This window comes from Solanum lycopersicum, chromosome 3 (genome assembly GCF_036512215.1).
Source record: "Solanum lycopersicum chromosome 3, SLM_r2.1".
NCBI classification, from domain to species: Eukaryota; Viridiplantae; Streptophyta; class Magnoliopsida; order Solanales; family Solanaceae; genus Solanum; species Solanum lycopersicum.
This window is the reverse complement of record NC_090802.1, coordinates 32759851-32769361: the sequence shown is the minus strand read 5'-3', so window position 1 is coordinate 32769361 and position 9511 is coordinate 32759851. Positions and strand designations below refer to the sequence as shown.

The 9511-nt window shown below is 38.3% G+C and overlaps 1 non-coding gene across 1 annotated transcript; it reads left to right on the top strand.

Moving 5' to 3' along the window:
* The first annotated feature begins 8564 nt into the window (after positions 1-8564).
* TRNAN-GUU (transfer RNA asparagine (anticodon GUU)) lies at positions 8565-8636 on the top strand. Its single transcript has one exon. It is a non-coding gene; the product is annotated as a tRNA-Asn (tRNA).
* Positions 8637-9511: the final 875 nt, after the last annotated feature.

Genomic DNA, 9511 nt, shown 5'->3' with positions numbered 1-9511 from the left:
TGTATAACAACTAATGCTTATATAATCATGATATTAAATTATACAATAAAATGAAATTGTACCTCTATCGAAAATTCCACAAAAAGAAAACAATCTGAATAATGAACTAAGAACTTGAAACCACGAAGGTGAACCTTAACCTCAAGTTGTTTATGAGCAAAATATATATAATATGTGAGGGTGAAACTTTTTTTTTTTGCGTGTGTTTTGGATTCTCGGATTTTTCTTTGTTTTCTGATTTAGATTTTTTTTCCCTCCTCGCTATCATTTATTATTTTTCCCCTTTTTTTCAATCTGTCCGTGTGTGTATGTATAGTCATGTAGGTGGTGTAGTATTGTGTTCGTGTGTGCAGGTGGGTAATGGGAAGTGGGAAAAGTGGGCGATAATGGGAGTGGTTTTTCTTTTATATATAAAAATCATAATCATATAATTATTAATTGTTTTGAATGAAAAAAAAATAAAACTAAAAGGCTAATTAAAAAATATAATTGTGAAATATTAGTTTATTTATCAAACTTAAATAATATATATATATATATATATATATATATATATATATATATATATATATATATCTTTTTCTTATGTAAACCCGGTGTGTTATCTAAGACTTTTAACTAGTCCAATGGAAATCTCCTCTATTCCTCTGATGTCTCCAAGCCACCATAATAGAATAGATAGGCGAAGCAGTCAATAGCAGTCTGTTCTCGCCTATCGATAGATAGCAGGTTGCTTCCAAGCTCAAACCATTTGAAACGGAATTGCTACTTTTTTCTTGTTATTGATAGAGTGGTATTCTCCGCCCCTGCCAAATAAAGTAGCGGGGGAGAACTGGAAGAGAGAAGAAAAAAGAGCAAAGGATTGACAAGTCTAATGGGGAAAGAATGGCTGACAGGTTGACTGCCTTCGATAGACGAAAAAAACCCAAGCGCTCTAACCTAACCCCCAGGGCGGACCCCAAACAAAAGGCGCTAGACGGACTAAGGGCAAGAGAGATAAAGAAAGCAGCTGGCCCTATGTGTAAAACCTTGTCGCGGGAGAGTCTTTCTCCAATGAGAATAAAGAATTTTTTGCGAAAGACAAGAAAACAACTCGCCCTTTGACACCAAGGGATAAGAGCTGATTGTTGGCGATGACTTGGTGAAGGGAATATATGAGAGAAGGTTCTCGAACCGGGTTACGACCAACGCGGAACCAACGAGTTCAGTCAAACAAGGTAACGAGTCTAAGGGAAGGATCAAGCTTGAAAGGAATGGATGGGCGTAGGCTTAATAGTGAACGCAGACCTTCCTACATATAGATATGAGATCAATGACTTAAATAGAAGAAAGATGTCGAGAGAAAGTCTTAGCCCTTAAAATGCGTTGCAAAGAGAGATCGAAGACGAGGATTTTCTGACGCAGTGCGGCCACTGGATGGAAAAGACAGATAAAGGAACAACCCACCGGAAGGGCATACCTAGGGCTGGCAGGGGAACCGAGTCATCCCGCCCCGGCCCGCGTCCCGTCCCGACCCGCCCTGAAACCGGCCCATCCCCTAGGTTTTAAAGGGTTTAAGGGATGGGGGATGAAAGGACCGGTCAGGGGCCAGTTCACCCCTGCGTCCCGGTCGACCCAGCCCGGTCCCGGCCCAGTTGAACCGGCAGGTTCGCGGGATCCCCCCCCCCCCCAATTTTTTTATTTTTTTAAAAAATTTTAAAAATGTATCGTTACTATCCGTTGGGGAAACGGCTAGTGGACCCCCCCCCCCTCAACGGATTTATGCCTCTTTTTGACTTCCCAAACACCCCCTACCACCCCCCTACTTTTAAAACATTATTTTAAACCCTCAAGTTATTATAATTACATTTTAACCCATTTTTAATACTATAAATACACCTATCCTCTACTATTTCTTACAAAATCATCTACTCTGATTTCTCTCATCTATTTTCTATATTCAATCAACTCTCAACACTCAAGTGTCAATCTTAATATCTATTCAATTTTAATTCTCATATTATTAGAATCCATATATTTCAATTTTCAATTCAAAATTTTCATATTTTATCAATAAATATAATTATCTTATCTCATATTTGTTATCAAGTATTGGCTTGGAGTTACAAATTACAAGTTACAACAAATCACAAGCTTCAACAATCGGTTTTACGTCTGCCTTAATTTAACGCAGACGTTTGGTACATTCATTTCATAATATATATATTTAATTAAGTATGAGTTCTAGCAAAAAAATAGTGGTAAAGGAAAAGAGAAAGCACAAGATAACGAAGAAAGTAGACTTTTTAAATTATTTAATTTTGGTAAAAAAATAGTAGTAAAAGTGGTTGTACTTCATCTAAATCAATGAGTAGAGTTAGATTTAATATAAATGATTCTACTTATGTTGATGATACTCCTTATAATATTGATTCAAATGTTCAACTTGATCACGAAAGTTTAGAACGACGTTATGGTAATATTAATTCTAATGTTGATGAAAATTCAGGTGAAGAATTAGAAGCTGATTTGGGAGAAGAGGAGTTAGATGAAACACCTACTAGTCCGGTGATAGAAGTTCCAAATGAGACTATCAATTTACCGGAGCAAAATTTTGGACATCCACCCCTTATACCTCCCACAAGGGAGAAGGTGAAGTATCAACGACCTAAAACTTCTATTGTGTGGCAATTTATGACTTTTGATAAAGAAAATAGTGTTGCTATTTGTAATAAGTGTAAGCAAGCTTTTAAACATAAACAAGTTGGGGGTCAAGGTGGAACGGGGGGATTAAATAGACATTTGTTATCTTGTGTGCCGATTCAATATAAAGAAGCTAAAGCATTAGCCAATAGAAAAAAGGGAATTTCAATTAATGAATTAGATATTACAGGTAATGCATCGATAGGGGCTTCTAACATGGTTCAAGGAACATTAGATCCTTTTAACCCCGCTGGTTCAATAACACAACTTAAATATAATTAGGAATTAGATCGGGAAAATTTAGCTAAAATAGTTTCTGTTTGTGGTTTGCCTTATAGTTTTCCTTCAAATCCCGGTTTTGTCGAATATATTCAACAAACTTATAATCCGGATTGTAGAGGCTTTTCAAGAAATACTGTCAAAACTGATGTTTTTGAATATCAAGGTAAGCATTGTCAATTTCTTCGTTGTCTATTTAGCATATTAGATAGTAGAGTGTCTATTACTTCGGACATGGGTCATAGTGTTAATGGAAATGATTATTTAACTGTAATTGCACATTGGATTGATTATAATTGGAATTTGCAAAAAAGAATTATATGTTATAAACTATGTATACAAAAAAAAACTGGTGCATATTTAGCTACAAATATTTTAAGTGTTTTAGATTATAACATGATTATAGATAAAATAATGTTTGTCGCATTAGATAATGCATCTAATAATACAAATGCTGCTAACATGTTAAAAGTTAGATTATGTCCAATTGACAATAAAGTTTTTCATGTTAGATGTGTTTCACATATATTAAATTTAGTTGTACAAGATGGTATTTCATTATTTGATTGTGGTAGCGTAAAAGTTGAATATGTTGTTACCTGGATTTTTCATACAAACAATGCTGCTAGAATTAGAGAATTTAATGAGTGTTGTTCACTATGTGAATTGTCAACTAGAAAAATTCCAAAACATATTAAAACAAGGTGGAATTCTCTTTACGAAATGCTTTCGGTTGTTTATAAATATAGAAGACCCATACAAATGGTTTTTAATGATCATAATACTAACCCATTAGATAGAATTTGTGATGAAGATTGGGAAGAAACTAAAGAACTATTACAATTTTTAAGACTTTTTTATGATACTACTACCATGTTTTCGGGAATTTATTATCCTACTATTTTATCCGTATTAATAAATATTTGTGCTCTTTCAATTCAATTTTCTAAATATAAAAAAAATCACTTTAGAGTTGCAATTGAAGGTATGATTGAAAAATTTTAAAAATATTTTTTTCCTATTCCTCAAGTTTTTTTAACGGCTACTTTACTACATCCTGCTTATAAATTACAAGGTGTGAAAGGCCTTGTCGACACTTTTTATGAAACTTTAGAAATTTTACCGGAATAAAATCCAGATTGTGAAACGTGTAAGTCTAGCATAAAAATAGAAGCAAAAGTTTTGTATGAAAAATATAGAACTAGTGAAAATTTTGAAGGATAAGTTGGTCAAACTTCTAATGTTGAGATTGATTTGTCAGTTCCAATTTCTTGTTATATGCGAGGTTTTCTTGGTCTTAATTCTACCAACTGTGATGATTTTGAAGAATATCTTAATCAATCTTTAGAAAACTTGGAAATCAAAGATGACAATGAAGATTTATTAGGATGGTGGAGTAGACGAAGCGATGCATTTCCAACTTTGAGCAAAATGGTTTGTGATGTTCTAGCTATTCAAGCTTCATCAGTTGCATCAGAGGCTGCTTTCAGTGTGGCATGGTTTCAAATCGGTGATCATAGATATTCATTGGCGGAAGACAGTTTGGAAACAACAGTTTTATTTAGAGACTGGTGCAATGCCGAAAGGAGGAATAACAATTTGCCAAACTTAAGTAAAAAACAAGAAACTTGGATCAAAACTTGTATTGAATGCAGTGATGATGAATTAGAGGCACAAGAATTTCTAACAAGTTTGCCAAAACCGGATGATGTCACCATCGATATGATGCGACAATTAGAATTAAATTTTAAAGGAGAAAACAGATATTATTAGATTACATTCGAGAACTAATTTAAACAGAACCCTTCCTAGAAGGTGGCTGCGTAAAATTAGTTACTCATCTAATATCTGTAACAAATATTAGTTTTACGTATGAGAACTTATTGAAACAGAACTCTTCCTAGAAGGTGGTTGCGTAGATTAGTTACTCCACTAATATTTGTTAATTGTAAGCTGTAACTTATAAGTTCTATTGAATAACTTTGAAGGTTTTAACTTTTGTTCAAGTTTTTTTTATACAATTATTGTTTTGAATTTTAATTTTAATATATACAATTAAATATATATACTAAAGTACTAAACTAATTTTAAAATACTTAATTTAAAGTTTACAATTTACATTACTTTAAAATATTTAAATTACAAATTTAAACTTCTCAAATTTGAAATTTAAAACTTTAAAGTTGAAACTTGAAATTTAAAAAATGAATCTTAAAATTTGATAATTGAAACTTTAAATTAGAAAATTTATTTTGATATTTGAAAATCAAAAATTAAATTTAAAATTTATTAGCTAAAGACATATCATTTCAATAAAAATATATAAATATTTTTTTAAAAAAAAGAATCCCCCGTCCCATGCCGTCCCGTCCCGTCCTGTCCCGTCCCCAAAATCCCATCCCATCCCATATATATTGTGGGACGGGACGGGACCTATTTTCGTCCCCCCAATCTCAGTCCCCCCAATCCCAGTCCCGTGCGAAATCCCCCCTCCCCGTCCCCCGTCCCGTCCCGTCCCCCTTCGTCCCGTCTCCCAGACCCCTTCTCCATCCCCTTGCCAGCCCTAGGCATACCTCAAGGGGCACCATCTCCCCCTGCAAAGATCTATCTGCGCGAAGCCGACCTATGGATAGAAAGAAAGATATAGGAAAGGAAAATGAAAGAAGAAATCCAAATTTGCTTTGGGAGTGTGAGATAGGCAGATGGGGAGTACGCAGCCGAACAACCGCTTGTGTTTCCAACAGTGATAGCTGAACTAATCAGATGGGCTGCCCGGAACCTGGAGCTGACATTTAAATCGGGAACCAACATCGGGTCTCGGCTATCCTAAAAACGCAGACTGAAGCGAAAGATCACAAAATGCAACACAACAAAGGGGTCAATAGACCGTAGCTTGCGTGAAGGAAGAAGCTAATCAATCAGAATTGAGACAGGGAGGAGAGGCGAAAGAGAGATTTTCGAGCCTGCAAGCAACAAGCAACAACAGCTTTTCCGCCGTTGCGCGCTAGCTTGTAGTTTAGGGGTATAGTAGGGGTGCCCCTTTATCAAACTTTTCTATTATATAAGGTAAGCTTTTTGGAACCCTAGTTTTGGAGTTTTCCCCAACCAACCTATACCTTACTAATAAAAAAGGGCTTCCTTTTTTCAGCTGCATTCTACTGCCGCATAAACAATGGATCCGCTGGGCTGGATGAGCAACCTTCTATCTGGGCTCTATACCAATAGTAGAGTGGCTTTCTACTTTAAATCATAAAAGGAAGATTGAGAAATGCAAAGGATAAAGGAGTTGTCCCCCCATCTCTGGTAACCCGCCGCCCCATATGTAGAAAAAGAAGGAGCGGAGAAGGAAGAATAACCGTTTTACTTTGGCATATGAGGTGGCGGGTTTGTCTAGATAACATAATGGAAATGTATCGGACTGCAAATCCTGGAATGACGGTTCGACCCCATCCTTGTCCTCGAGGTGTGGTGAGCAGCATGGAACTTGTTTTAGTCAAATGGCATAGTATTAGGGTAGGAGGCTTTCCTTTGTTATAGAAATCTACAGACAAGATTCTGTAACTTCAAAACCAAGGAAATGAAAGATGAGAAGGAGCTCTTTACGTTACGGTTCAATAGAATGAATTCGATAAGGGTAGAATAGGCCCTATGATCGATCGAAGGTGATGTGCCTCTTGAACTCAAATCTATCAGACCTTCAATCCATCTTTTTCCAGCCAGCTCATAACAAAATGTTAGACCAAGGTTGACACAACCGAATTGGTTGAGGAAAAGGAACCCCCAACGACCAAGCACTTCCGCCCCCAAAAGTGGAGACCGAAGAACCACCAGGTTGTCGAGGACACGTCTGAAGAGGAGGCGGGGGCCCTCTAAGTTTACCACCCTACCCACTAATGTACTATGAGGGGGGAAGGCTAACGGGAACCGACCAAAAACCCGAACCCCTTGAGTGACCCCTTCATAGTCCATTCATTAAGGTTGGGGATGGCTGGAACCAATCAAAAGTGCAAATCCCGCAAGCGAAGCCATGAAACGGACCGCAGCGCAACGACTAGGACTCGTGTCGGAGGAGTTTTGAGCGTGAGCTAACACTCATGAAGCGGCAAGGACCCGCAACTCTCGAAGGGACCACCAACCGCCCGAATCACTGTAGCAAACCCTCTCTTTACTCAATGGATAGCGCTTATTCTCTTTCAATCAACAAAATGAGAAATAGGGGAGAAATAAAAAAAAGAGGTCTTTATTGAAGAGTCTTTGTACCTGAAATAGGACTAATGCAGATCCAAAAGAATGATCTGGGCTTTTGAAAAGATGAAGATGCAAGGGGTAAAAAGACAGTCTTTTGAACAACCAAGCTAAAATAAGGAATCTAGATCGCGCCCACTTAGAGCAGATGGAGATTCTCGGACGGAGAAAAGCGGCACTCGACATCTATTAAACAAGACCAAGAACAAAGCCATACCATTCCCTCGGGAGAAAGTAGTGATGATTGCCATGAATGCTGCCCTCGAGGACATGTACAAGAAGGTCTTTGCCGATTCTTATCAACATGGTGCATCTCTTAGGAGAGGGGCGTGAAAAGTTGAGACTTTGACCTTAGGGATCAATTGATAGACATTTTTCTTGAGGAAGAGAATCCAGGATGAACGCTTTTTTTCATTCGCTATGCGCTGACTGGATGCGTATTGGTGTGATCAATCGATGGATGGGGGAATTGCGTGAATGATGAGACCGGCCTAACCTAAAGTCAAGGATCTTCCCTCTCTTGATGGAGAATCTTGATTTACTGACACTAGGAACCGATTTGGAGAAAGAAGAAGCATGGCATGAGATAGGCGGCGGAGAAATTTCCGATAGCGAATTACTTGACTCGATGAATAGAGGGAGAGCCCGCCAACTCAAGCATGAAATCAATATTGAGTCAACAATCATCGAGAGGGGTACCACCAAGAGAGATCGAGACCAGCCCCTTGTATAGTTATAGGGTTCCAAACCTACGCTTCTTCAAATATCCCATAAATCTAAATAAAGTAGGGACTTCAAAGCTTGACTAAGAAGGGAGAAATTTGACTTTGAGAAAGAAATAGGGGAGCCCTATCTGAAATCAAAAAACAGTGCTAACGATCAAGAAAGGGACCCTTACTATAGATAGGGAATTAGCGCTTTACTAATAACAAACATATATAGGGCTTACTTTTTTCTGCTTGATCGGAATCGATTCTATGATTGAATAGCAGAAGTGCTACTTATTAGTAGAAACTCAGAGAGACAGACAGAGAGGGGACTCTTTCATACCTGCTAACTCCTAGGATGAGAAGTAGGTCCGTTGTTTTTGGCAAGAAGAGTTCCAGGCTTTGTTGCCCCTCGTTAAAGTTATTCTACTTAGCAAACTGGCAGGACACGGAGATCTATTGATCAATATGAATCTCGAGAGTGGATGGTTGATCACCGCCTCCTTGTCCTGGGGGCTCTCCGGCCAGGGACGGGCTTGCTAGCGTAACCCTTTCTCCCGGTGTATGTGAAAAAGAGTGACGAACTCATTTTTCTTTTGTCATAAGTTGGTCCAAAGAACGAGAGTCGACTTCCAACATTAAGTCTGTTGTTCTTCAGTAGCTCAGTGGTAGAGTGGTCGGCTGTTAACCGATTGGTCGTAGGTTCGAATCCTACTTGGGGAGATTTTTTAGTTATCACCTTTCTGACCTAGCGCATGCCTCCGGTGGTGTCCTTCTCCTCTCTCTCTAAACTAGCAGAATCGTGGGACATCAAAATCTGTAAGTTGATTGTTGGTTTTTATTCCTCACTCTCGTTTAGGTTAACTTGGTTCGTTCCATTCTTAGGGAAAGATCCACTGGAAAGACTAGAGTAGTATCTTCATTAGCCTGAAGTAATTAGTCTCCACTAGCGTCATTCGAAGAATGAACGAGAAAGGGGTTACTGTTTAGGATAGATGGATGTGGCCCAATGGCTAAGGCTCTGCCAGCTTCTTGTAGACTGAACTCTCTTCTCTTTAGGCTCTGAGTTCTTTTTGAAGGGGATGGTCTAATTTACTAGTGGCAACGAAGTTCTTAAATTACTAGATTCTCCAACGCTATCTAAGATAATTGTCTTAGTTACCTTCAATTAAATCAATAAGCTTTTTGATTGATTCAGGGCGCCGCCCCCCTTCTTAGAATTAGAACCCATTGAGGGGGGCCTCGGCCTGGGAAGGGGAGAGTGGTCGAGTGGTCCAAAGCTGTAGACTGTAAATCTGTTGAAGTTTTTCTACGTAGGTTCGAATCCTGCCTCTCCCACTTGTTTGTTGTAGACTTTAGAGAAGAGAAAAGAGGCATTCGTCAGCGTAGGAAGGCCAACCGAGTGAAGCCCTTTCTTTTTTTTTGTCGTGCCGTGAAGTGAAATTGTATCGTATGTTAGTTAGAGAGGTTGGAGAACTACTACGATCTGTAGATTTCCCATTTATATCCAATCCCAACGAGAATAAGAGCGAGTCGCTTCCGGCCTGTCTTGTAGTCGTAGTCTTTTAGCTTATGTAGTCGTCGGCCTTTCTACACGC